Source organism: Scyliorhinus torazame, chromosome 7 (assembly GCF_047496885.1).
Source record: "Scyliorhinus torazame isolate Kashiwa2021f chromosome 7, sScyTor2.1, whole genome shotgun sequence".
NCBI lineage: Eukaryota > Metazoa > Chordata > Chondrichthyes > Carcharhiniformes > Scyliorhinidae > Scyliorhinus > Scyliorhinus torazame.
In genome coordinates this window covers 190,592,977-190,605,150 of record NC_092713.1, presented here as the reverse complement: position 1 = coordinate 190,605,150, position 12,174 = coordinate 190,592,977, and the positions used below count along the sequence as shown (strand labels likewise).

The 12,174-nt window shown below is 47.4% G+C and overlaps 1 protein-coding gene across 4 annotated transcripts in view; it reads right to left on the bottom strand.

Moving 5' to 3' along the window:
* Positions 1–12,174, bottom strand: part of ebf1a (EBF transcription factor 1a) — a 551,914-nt gene that overhangs the window by 229,397 nt on the left and 310,343 nt on the right. The gene's annotated exons all lie outside the window — the stretch shown is intronic.

Here is a 12,174-nt window from a genome sequence, read left to right as displayed (position 1 = left end):
AGGTTTGAGTACACATTGTAGTCTGGAAGGTGGTGAGGCATGCCTGATGGCTAGAGTAACTTTACATTGAAAGCAACATATAAATGCACATGTTTTTATGTCGACTCACCTTGGAATGGAGAAGGAGGCGCATTAATTTGTTAGAAGAGATTTTGTTACAACAACAGCAACAACAAAACCTTGCATTTATATAAGGTGCTTCACGGGGGCATGAAAAACAGACAATAGGGCAGCATGGTGGTACAGTGGTTAGCACTGCTGCATCATGGCGCCGAGGTCCCAGGTTCGATCCCGGCTCTGGGTCACTGTCCGTGTGGAGTTTGCACATTCACCCCGTGTTTGCGTGGGTTTCGCCCCCACAACCCAAAGATGTGCAAAGTAGGTGGATCGGCCGCGCTAAATTGCCATTTAATTGGAAAAAATTAATTGGGCACTCTAAATTTTAAAAAAACAGTGTGCTTCCTGGTTTTAAACTTTCCTGTCCTGAAAACTGGCTTTGGAGTTTTTTTTCTCTGCTGCTGCCTAAAAATAACTTGTGACAATTTCAAGGTTAAAGGCAACGCAATGCATTCAGGAAGACATTGCGAATAATTTCAGTTGGTTCACATCCACAGTTCATACCTCGTTATTTTTTTGTCATTTCCAGGGCACTGCGTGTAGTGTATGAGTTAGTGTGGGGAGGTGGGGGGTGCAAGTAGCTGCAAAGAAGGTGCCAGTTTATGAGGTCAAAACAGAGTAAGAACAAATAGTGAGGAATGTGACTGTCCAGGTACTGTTCCAGTTATTCTGTGAGAATGATAAACAGCAATCATCCACTTCAGAAACTTGAACTTGAAGAACAGAAAAAAAAGGTAGTTTTGCATAAATGTATGCCTGTGCATTTTTTACATAGATTACATAGAACATACAGTGCAGAAGGAGGCCATTCGGCCCATCGAGTCTGCACCGACCCACATTAATCCCTCACTTCCACCCAATAACCCCTCCCAACCCTTATGGACACTACGGGTAATTTAGCATGGCCAATCCACCTAACCTGCACGTCTTTGGACTGTGGGAGGAAACCGGAGCACCCGGAGGAAACCCACGCGGACACGGGGAGAACGTGCAAACTCCGCACAGACAGTGACCCAGCGGGGAATCGAACCTGGGACCCTGGCGCTGTGAAGCCACAGTGCTAATCACTTGTGCTACCGTGCTGCCCGAATTTGCTCTAGTTACCTTTGAATTATGTCATACACCACACTTCCCACATTTCTGTGTGTGTATATATGTGCACGAGTGTACCAACATGTCTGTGTATGCATCTGTGCATGTGTGCATGCATTTGTGTCTACATTCATGTGTGTGTGTGCATCTGTGTGTATGTGTATGTTTGTGTGTGTGTACATGCTTGTGCTGTGTGCATATGTGCATGCATGTGTATGTGCGTGTATGTTTATGCCATGTGTGTCTGTGCTACAGGTGTGTATGTACCATGTGTGTGCATGTGCCATTTGTGTGCATGTGCTGTGTCCGTGTGTATGGGTCTGTGTGTACATATGACTCAAGATGTGTGTCAGGCCCCTTGTAAATAGGTCCTGATGCACTACCCTTCGTGGGAAGTTTCCGATAGGAAATTCCCCTGCTCCGTGGGTCTCTCTGCGAAGAGATTTGGGGCAGTTCCATAGGACTTAACAAAATCATTACCCAGGAAATGTCAGACAGATTAAAACCGAATCTAACACCAGAATAACTCCAGAGTTGACTCCCCCAATCACTCACACTGCACCCAGCACCCCCCTCTCGACCCCACTGACTAATCCCCCTGACTCCTCTCTGTCATAATATCCACACATGTATATAATAAAGTGCAGACAGGCAGTGATTGACACACAAGATGACCAGTAAGCACACAGCACAGTGCAGCCAATCACCAGACAGGACACCACCTCTATAAAGCCAGAGGGCACTAGGTTTCCTGCTCTCTCTGGACCCAGCCACTGAGACAGTCAGAGTCCATGAGCTAGCACAGTGCAAACACCATGCGGTAGCTAGTAGGTCTGGTCAGGCTAGTACAAGGTCTCCAGTCAGTTCAGTATAGTGTCGACCCACAGTTAAATATGTATGTTAGTTCTATTGTTCAATAAAACCGTGTTGGATCTTCTACAGTGTTAGAGGCCTGTTTCTCGCATCGCTGCATCAAGTGCAGTCCACACCGAACCGACCTGCCTAACATATCAGGTACCACGGAGTGATACTGAAAATTGACGGACCTACCTTGAGTGAATCAGCAAGCAGCCATCCAGTGACATGGAAGACATCCAGCCTCCTCCGCAGCTCCTCATCTCCGGCAACCTCGGCGCAAATTGGAAGCTCTTCAAGCAAAAGTTCCTCTGATACATCGAGGCCTCTGACCTCGAAGCAGCATCGGATGCCAGGAAGATCGCGCTATTTCTCTCCACCGCGGGGGACCACACCATCCACATCTACAACTCCCTCACGTTCGCTGACGAAAGTCAAAACAGTCCTGCTGAAGTTTGACAGCCACTGTGACATTGAGGTGAATGAGAGCTTTGAACGGTACGTTTTCCAGCAGAGGCTTCAGGGTAAGGATGAACCTTTTCAGTCCTTCGTCACCCATCTCCGCATCCTAGCGCGGTCATGTAACTATGACTCGATGGCTGATTCCATGATCCGGGATCAGATCGTTTTCAGGGTCCACTCCGACTCCCTTCGGCGGCAGCTCCTGAAGGTCAAACAGTTGACCCTCTCTGTCGCTATCGAAATGTGCGTTGTCCATGAGCATGCTAAGAATCGTTACTCCCACATCAGGGTGGCAGAAACTGCAAAGCTGGCCTCCCACGAGGCGCAACGGGTGCAGGCCATTGCACAAATGCAGGACCTGAGCATCGAGGAGTGGCCGTTTTGCGCGCTTTTCCCGGGTCCCTGTGCATGCGCGCCACGACCGAGTGGACGACGAGCCTGACAATCCGACTGCGCAGGTGCGTACATCGACCGACCGCACTGCGCATGCGCGATGGCGCACGGAATGCACTGACGTCGGCGTCATGACGTGTCCGAATTGTGGCTCCGCCCATTTAAAGCGGCAATGTCTGGCAAAAGGATGCCGGTGTTTACAGTGTGGCAAGCTTGGCCACTTCGCAGCCCTTTGCAGATCTGCTCCACCGCTCAGCAGCCAGCGATCCCAGCTGCGGCGCAGAAGTGTCCGCTCAATACAACAAGGCATGCCAGATTACGGTCCCGACAGCCCAATGGACCCTGATGCTGATTGCCTCAAGTCCCCATACCGGGTGGGCATCATAACTACACATGCACTGCCTTCCACCACACCTACGCAACGCCTCTCGATCCTCAGTGTGGATCCCGACGACGAGTGGTCTGCTGTCCTCACAGTGAACAAGGCCCGTATCTGGTTCAAACTGGACACCGGCGCATAGGCGAACCTCATCTTGAAATCCGACCTCGACACTATCTGCGCCAAACCAAGCATTCTTCCACCAGCCTGCCAGCTCCTTGACTACAATGGCAACGCCATAGCTGCCAGTGGCTCCTGTCAACTGGGGGTATCCAATAAGGCAATAAAGGCGACGCTGCGGTTAGAAATCGTCGGGCCTGACAGAGCATCTCTGCTCGGTGCTCGTGCCTACAAACTCCTGAACCTTGTTCAACGCGTCCACACCATGTCATCATCACCGGCGACGGCCTCGCTCAATGGAAACTTGCAAGCCGACATAGATTACATCATCACGCAGTACCACAGCGTATTCAACGGAATGGGCACGTTCCCATACCAATACAAAATCCTGCTCAATCCGAACGCCACCCCTGTAATTCATGCACCTCGCCGGGTGCCGGCGCCCCTCAAGGATCGTCTGAAGACGCAATTACAGGACCTCCAAGACCAGGGCATCATATCAAAGGTTACAGAGCCCACAGACTGGGTCAGCTCCATGGTCTGCGTCAAGAAGCCGTCAGGGGAGCTTCACATTTGCTTTGATCCTAAGGATCTAAACCGCAACATCATGTGGGAGCATTACCCGATACCAAAATGAGAAGAGTTGACCAGTGAGATGGCTCACGCCAAATTCTTTACTAAGCTCGACGCCTCCAAGAGTTTTTGGCAAATACAACTGGACGCGTCCAGTCGCAAGCTGTGCATGTTCAACACCCCGTTTAGTTGATACTGCTACAACCGGATGCCTTTTGGCATCATATCTGCCTCCGAAGTATTTCATCGCATCATGGAACAGATGATGGAGGGCATCGAGGGGGTGCGAGCGTATGTTGACGATGTCATTATCTGGTCCACAACGCCCCAGGAACACATCGCTCACCTCAAAAGGGTATTCCAAAAAATCCATGAACATGGTCTTCAGCTCAAAAGGGCCAAGTGCTCATTTGGTCAATCAGAGATCAAATTCCTAGGTGACCACATCTCGCAGCAGGGCGTACGGCCAGACACCGACAAGATCTCGGCGATCAACGGCATGAAGACCCCGGAGGACAAAAATGCGGTCCTCCGCTTTCTCGGAATGGTCAACTTCCTCGGGAAATTCATTCCCAATATGGCATCCCACACCACAGCCCTCCGCCCCCTCGTCAAAAAGTCAACGGAATTCCAGTGGCTGCCCACGCATGAAGAGGAATGGCGCGAGCTGAAAGCAAAACTCACGACAGCCCTGGTCCTAGCATTCTTTGATCCAACCAAGGAAACCAAGTTATCAACTGATGCAAGCCAGGACGGCATTGGGGCGGTGCTCCTTCAGCGGGATGACTCCGCGTCCTGGGCTCCAATAGCGTTATGCCTCCAGGGCCATGACGCCCACTGAGCAACGGTACGCTCAGATTGAGAAGAAGTGTCTGGGCCTCCTAACAGGGATAGTCAAGTTCCACGACTATGCGTATGGTCTGCCAAAATTCACAGTAGATATGGACCACAGGCCTCTAGTCCACATAATCCAGAAGGCTTTAAACGACATGACACCTCGGTTACAGCGTATTCTTCTAAAGCTATGCCGCTACGACTTTGAACTGGTCTACACGCCAGATAAAGAGCTGATCGTTGCAGATGCCCTGGCCAGGTCCATTACCACACCACATGAACAAGGTTACTTCATCTGCCACATAGAAGCCCAAGTGCAGTTGTGTGCCTCAAGCCTTCCGGCCTCCGACGAACGGGAGGTCCAAATTTGTGAGGAGACAGCCAAGGATCCTCTGCTGCAGCGCGTGATGCAGCACCTCAGCAATGGCTGGCAGAAGGGACAATATCCCCAGTTCTATAACGTAAAAGATGACCTGATGGTGGTGGAGGGAATCCTTCTGAAACTCGACAGAATCGTAATTCCTCTGAGTATGCGGGCTATGGTGCTGGGCCAACTCCATGAGGGTCACCTTGGGGTCGAGAAATGCCAACGCAGAGCTCGGGAGGCGGTCTATTGGCCGGGCATCAGCCAGGACATTGCCGACACAGTCCTCAATTGCCCTACCTGTCAGAAGTTTCAGCCAGCTCAACCCAAAGAAACGCTGCAGCAGCACGAGATCATGACCTCTCCGTGGTCCAAAGTCGGTGTAGACATTTTCCACGCCAAGGGGCGTGACTACGTACTCCTGGTCGACTTCTTCTCGAGTTACCCAGAAGTAGTGAAACTGTCCGACCTCACGTCGAAGGCGGTAATCAAAGCCTGCAAAGAAACGTTCGGCAGGCATGATATACCGCTCACGGTAATGAGCGACAACGGTCCTTGCTTTTACAGCCAGGAATGGTCTGACTTCGCACAGTCCTACAGCTTCTGTCATGTTACCTCCAGTCCCCACTACCCGCAGTCAAACGGGAAGGCCGAAAAAGGGGTCCACATTGTAAAGCAGCTGCTGTGCAAAGCTGCAGATTCAGGCTTCGATTTTAACCTGGCGATGCTGGCATACAGTGCGACCCCACTGTCCACTGGATTGTCTCCAGCGCAGATGCTCATGAATCGCACTCTGAGGACCACAGTTCCAGCCATCCACGTTCCCAGCCTTGACCACCTCATGGTCCTACAGAAAATGCAGCAGTCACGGGCCCAACAGAAAGAAACGTACGATGCCCATGCCACGGATCTGCCCGAGCTGGCCCAACTGATCATGTTCGTGTCCAGTTGCCTGAAGGCGGCTGGTCAGCCACAGCTGTTGTGATCAAACAAGTGGCCCCAAGATCATTCCTTGTCCGCATGGCTGATGGCTCCCTGCTACGGCGCAACAGACGGGCACTGCGAAGAGTTCCACGCCCGCTACCTGACCGGCGTGCCCCGCCGCCTACGATGCCTCCTCCAGACGTACCCTACCATGAGGTCACCGATCTACCAGCAATCCTGCCGGTCCACGCGCCCACCGCGATGTCAGCGATCCCGCCTCTCCAAGCGCAGGCGGCTCCTGATCCGCCTCTGCGGTGATCAACTAGAATTTGTCGCCCACCACAAAGACTAAATCTATAAACTGAGCTTCTGTACATTTTTGTGACTTCACCAATTGGACCTCTGTAAATATTGTTTTGTTTGCCATGTATCTGCACTATCGCAACCTTCCTATGTATATACGTTCGTTTAGACGTCTTTCTGTATATAGTCAGGCACATATGTATATCGAGATTTATAAGCAGCCACACCTTAGTATTTATTTATTTTTTAAAAGAGGGGAGATGTCATAATATCCACACCTGTATATAATGAAGTGCAGACAGGCAGTGATTGACACACAGGATGACCAGTAAGCACACAGCAATGAATCCATGCAACGATAATCTATCTTTTAATAGGAGATGGGGCTTGTAAAAAAGCCAACCAGGAAAAGATAGCAATTCCATAAAGGGAGACAGAGGACAGCATTAATTAACGAAATAGGGTCTTTTCAGACATGCTTGTGGCATGCCAAGACTGTAAGCCTTTCAAGGTGTTCAAATGTTAGCCCTGAGATATCCAACACCCCACAAGCTTTTTACTTGATTTCCACATGTTGAGATTTGACTTCAAAAGTAGCACAAACAAGTTAGCAATATATTTTACAGCCCACCTGATTTATATAAATAAAAGGGTCTACCAATTGATTGTTGCCTCGTCGAGAGCTATTTTTAGCATTAGTTGAATTTGAGACACTGGCGGGGGGAATTAAGCGATGCAGTCCCGTATTCAGCATTGCAGGTTACACAGCAATGCAATGCAGTAGCAGCAGTGTATACCATCCACAAGATGCACTGCAGGAACTCATCAAGGCTCCTCAGGCAGCACATTAAAAAACCCCGACTGCTACCATCTAGAAGGACGAGGGCAGCAGACACATGGGAATGCCACCACCTGGAAGTTCCCCTCCAAGCCACACACCATCCTGAATGGGAAATATATCGCTGTTCCTTCACTGTCACTGGGTCAAAATCCTGGAACTCCCTCCCTAACAGCACTCTGTGTGTACCTACTGCAGCAGTTCAAGATGAAAGCTCACCACCACCTTTTCAAGGGCAAATAAGGATAGCGACACCCACATCCCATGAAAGATTTTTCTAAGAAACAGGCAATATTCTAGATCTTTAGTGATTTGGACTGTGCAAAGGACCTCCTCCTGCATTGAAATTGTTGATTCTCCTGATGTACTGTTCCACAAGCATCTCACATGTGAGGCTAGGCAATGAATGTCTATAGGCCTTTTGATTGCAAAAGTTTAACCCCTCCTGTTCTTGCCCCACTGCTAAACCTGTGCACTTCCCAGCAGAGGTTGGGCACAGGCAATCGGACTGATTTTGCATCTCCCTACCCTCAGGGGCACCAGCGTGAAGGTCGCGCCACTACCATTAAGGTTTACTAATCCTGGCACAGGAATCAAAATAGGAGCCACATTATATAGTGCTTCTGCTCTAGATCATTGGGTAGCACCATAGAAGAGTAGAGGAAGACAGCGGGTGAGCAGCAAGGCAGAAATGAAGAGCTCTGGGCAGCACGGTGGGGCAGTGGTTCACATTGCTGCCTTATGGCGCCGAGGTCCCAGGTTTGATCTCGGCTCTGGGTCACTATCCGTGTGGAGTTTGCACATGTTTGCGTGGATTTCGCCCCCACAACCCAAAGATGTGCAGGGTAGGTGGATTGGCCACGCTAAATTGCCCCTTAATTGGAAAAAATGAATTGGGTACTCTAAATTTTTTTTTTAAATGAATGAAGATCTCTATTGAGTTTAACATTTTCAATTCCGAATTCCAAATACCACAAGGCATTCTCAGAACAGTTAGCACATTCACACGTGACTGACGCCTAAGCTGTTGTCTGTAATTGGGGAAACATGAAAAAATCCCAACAGATGTGATGGACACAGTTTAGATCAGTGGTGATTGTGAGACATAAAACTGATGGCGAATTCCCCAAACCAAGTACTTATCCCCCTTCAACAGCCTAAACAATAGGAGACTGTAGTTGAGATCTATATCAGGGACCCCTTCAGCACTCTCAAACTTTGTCACAGTTTTGTGCGTAGCCCATCATCTGAGATTTCTAACTCTTATGAAACTAGGAGGGTATAATTGTTTGGCTAATTGGGATAACAGATCAGCACATTCTGCTAATTCAATCTCATTTGCTTATGCCAATTAAGTTAATTAGAAAATAGACTTCCCTCCATAATGGCAAATCCATAAGAACAATCTTTATAAAACTTAAGAGAGTATAATTGTTATGCCATTATGGATAACTTATGAAGAAATTATGCTAATTGTGTCTAATTTACATATGAAATTGAACCAATTAGAACATAATTTTCCCTCACAACTCAGTTTGAGAGTACAGGTAATGCCACTAATACTCCCCTAACTTTTGCAATGATATGGTGAAGCTTTATGAAGTAGCTGATTAAATTAAATCCACATTTTTCTTATTTCGTACAAAGAATCCAATTTGACTGCTTGTCACACACATTGGCCTTTATACTATTGAATAGTATAAAAAAAGTAAGGTCACCATAGTCCCAGATGACCAAAGGCTGCTTTCCCCTTTGAGGGGGAGAGCTGACTGGGATGATTTAACCTGAGGATCACCACACCTCAAGCGAGGGGCAAGGTTGAGACGGTGGGGCCTTCATGAATAACCTCAGTGCTGTTGGCCTCACTCTGCATCACAAACCAGCTGTCCAGCCAACTGAGCTAAACCGGTTACCACATGCATGACCCGATAGCAAATTAGGTGCATGTTCATACAGTGTATTGGATTGGACCTCTGATTCCAAAGGCCATAGTTTGAAGGCCCATTCCAGAAATTTGAGAGCATCATTTAGGATGACACTTCCATGCAGTTCTGTCACTGCACTTTGGTGAATGCCACCTTTCAGGTGAGACATCGAACCAAGACCCAGTCTTCCCTCTGAGACGGGAAATTATTTTGAGGCACTCTGTCAAGGAGAGGAGCTAATTTTTCCAAGTATTTATCCCTCAACTCACAGAATTAACCGTCACTTTCGCAATTGTGGATGAATGAAGCAAAGCCAGCGTGGATTTGTTAAGGGCAAATGGTGTGCAGCTAACTTAATCGTGCTTCATGGATGAAGCAACGGAAATGTTGGATGAGGGTAATGCTGTTGATGTGGGTTACATCGACTTCCAAAAAGCAATTGTTAAAGTGCTGCAGAACAGACTTATGAGCAATGTCAGAGCTCAAAAATAAAATGGGCAGTAACAACATAGATTTGGCAGCATGGTGGTGGCGTGGTTAGCACTGCTGCCTCACGGCGCCGAGGACCCAGGTTCGATCCCGACCACGGCTCACTGTCTGTGTGGAGTTTGCATATTCTCCCCGTGCCTGCGTGGGATCACCCACACAACCCAAAAAGATGTGCAGGGTAGGTGAATTGGCCACGCTAAATTGCCCCTTAATTGGAAAAAAAGAATTGGGTACTCTAAATTTATTTTTAAAAAGTAACAACATGGATGTTAAATTGTAACAGGGACTAGTGATGAATGGCGGTTTTTCAGACTGGAGGAAGGTTTATAATGGCGTTCCCCAGGGCCAGTTTTAGGAACCCTGGTCTTCCTGATATATATTAATGACTCAGACCTTGGTATGAATTTCAACATTTGCAGATGACACAAAATGTGGAAATATTGTGAACTGTAATGAGGGTAGTGATAGACTTCAACAGGACACAGACAGGTTGGTAAAATGGGTAGACAACCAGCAGATGAGACTTAATATCGAGAAGTGTGAAGTGATTCATTTTGGTAGGAAGAACATGGCAAGACAATAAAAAAATAAAGGGTACAATTCTAAATGGGGTGCAGGAGCAGAGGCATCTTGGGGTATAAATGCACAAATTATTGAAGGTGGCATGGTAGGTTGAGACAGCGGTGAAAAAAGGATGTGAGATACTGAGGCAGAAAATACAAAAGGGGCATTGAATACAAAAGCAAGGAAGTTATAATGAACTGCATGAACACTGGTTCAGCTCCAACTGGACCAGTTCTGGGCACTCGACCTTAGGAAGGATGTGAAAGCACGAGAGAGTGCGCAGAAAAGATTCACAAGAATGATTCCAGGGATGAGGAACTTCAGTAACGTGGGTGCATTGGAGAAGCTGGGTCTATTCTCTTTGGAGAAGAGAAGGATGAGAGAAGATTTGATAGATATGCAAATGCATGAGGTGTCCAGAGAAAAACTGTTCCCACTGGAAGGTTGGCAACAAGAGGGCACCAATTTAAGCTGATTGACAAAAGGCGCAAGGGCAACACGAGGAAGAGTTTTTTTAACGCAGCACGAGGTGAGGATCTGGAATGCACCGCCTGAGAGTGTGGTGGAGGCAGATTCAATTGTGGCTTTCGGACGAGAATTGGATCGTTAGCAGAAATGTTTTTAAAATCGCAGGGTTACATGGAAAATGGGTGCGACAAGTGAATTGCTCTTGCAGCGGGCTGGCACAGACATGATGGGCTGAATGGCCTCCTCTTGCACTATAACCATTCCAAGACCCTATGATTTTATGACTAACTATTATCATGTACCTCAAAGCTATTTGTGAGATCTTGCTGGCTACAATGTTTCTTTACATTATAAAGGGATTTCATTGGCTATAAAGTACTGGTCTGGAAAGGTAATATATATATGCAAGTTGTTTCTTTTGATAATATATTGGATGCTTGGTCCTGTATTGGATCATTGGGTCTATATTGGATTGTATTAGGGGCTGGTTTAGTACAGTGGGCTAAACAGCTGGCTTGTAATGCAGAACAATGCCAGCAGCGCGGGTTCAATTCCCGTACCAGCCTCCCTGAACAGGCGCCGGAATGTGGCAAATAGGGGCTTTTCACAGTAACTTCATTGAAGCCTACTTGTGACAATAAGTGATTATTATTATTGGACAATTGGGTCTATAATAGTTCACATGGTTGGTTTACAGTACATTGGACACTTGACTCTATAGTAAAAGGAGATGATTAACCCTTGCATGTTGCTTTGACATCTGAGTTGGCAATGGCAGGGCATAATGTAAAGAGGCTTCCATGGTTCAGTTCCTGGTCCGTGTTGTGTTAGTCTATCCCTGTATAGTAGCAAAGCTATTATACTTGGCCTTGGGGACGTTAGGCTTGAGAGGAGAAAATGCCTCAGTGCCTGGCTTTGTTGAAAATGTAAAGTCAGTGTAGAGTCTATCAATCCCTGGGTAAGAAGAGTGAGGAGTTCAATGAAAGAAGAAACCCTGGTGAGAGAGACCATCAAATTTGTCAAAGATAAATCAGGAACCAAAGGCGGTTCCTGGTGAGGAGTTTCCCTGCTTTGAGACTGTGCAAAATGAATGAGCTATGTGTTTTGATTTCAATGTGGTGAAGAGGATTTTGCACTGTTACTGCAGCATAGATGCTATTGCACTTTAGTATGTGAGAGGAAACATTAATAAATAGTCGCTCCACGGTCCAAAACAGTCAAGAGGCTTAATGATGAGGACAGGTGCCTTGGATGGGAGCACATTCCTTCATCAAATCCCACAGTTGTGCACATGTAACATGGTTTGCAGCGTAAGTGAAACAATTTTGCACAAATGGTATATGAACCGAGACTACCAACTTCTAAGCTGATCTGAGCATTGGCAAATCACTTATGACTAAGCAAAGTCATTTCAAATCATCAATCTTTGGTTTGTTGTGTACTTGTAATCAATTAACATATATTTCATGGATTA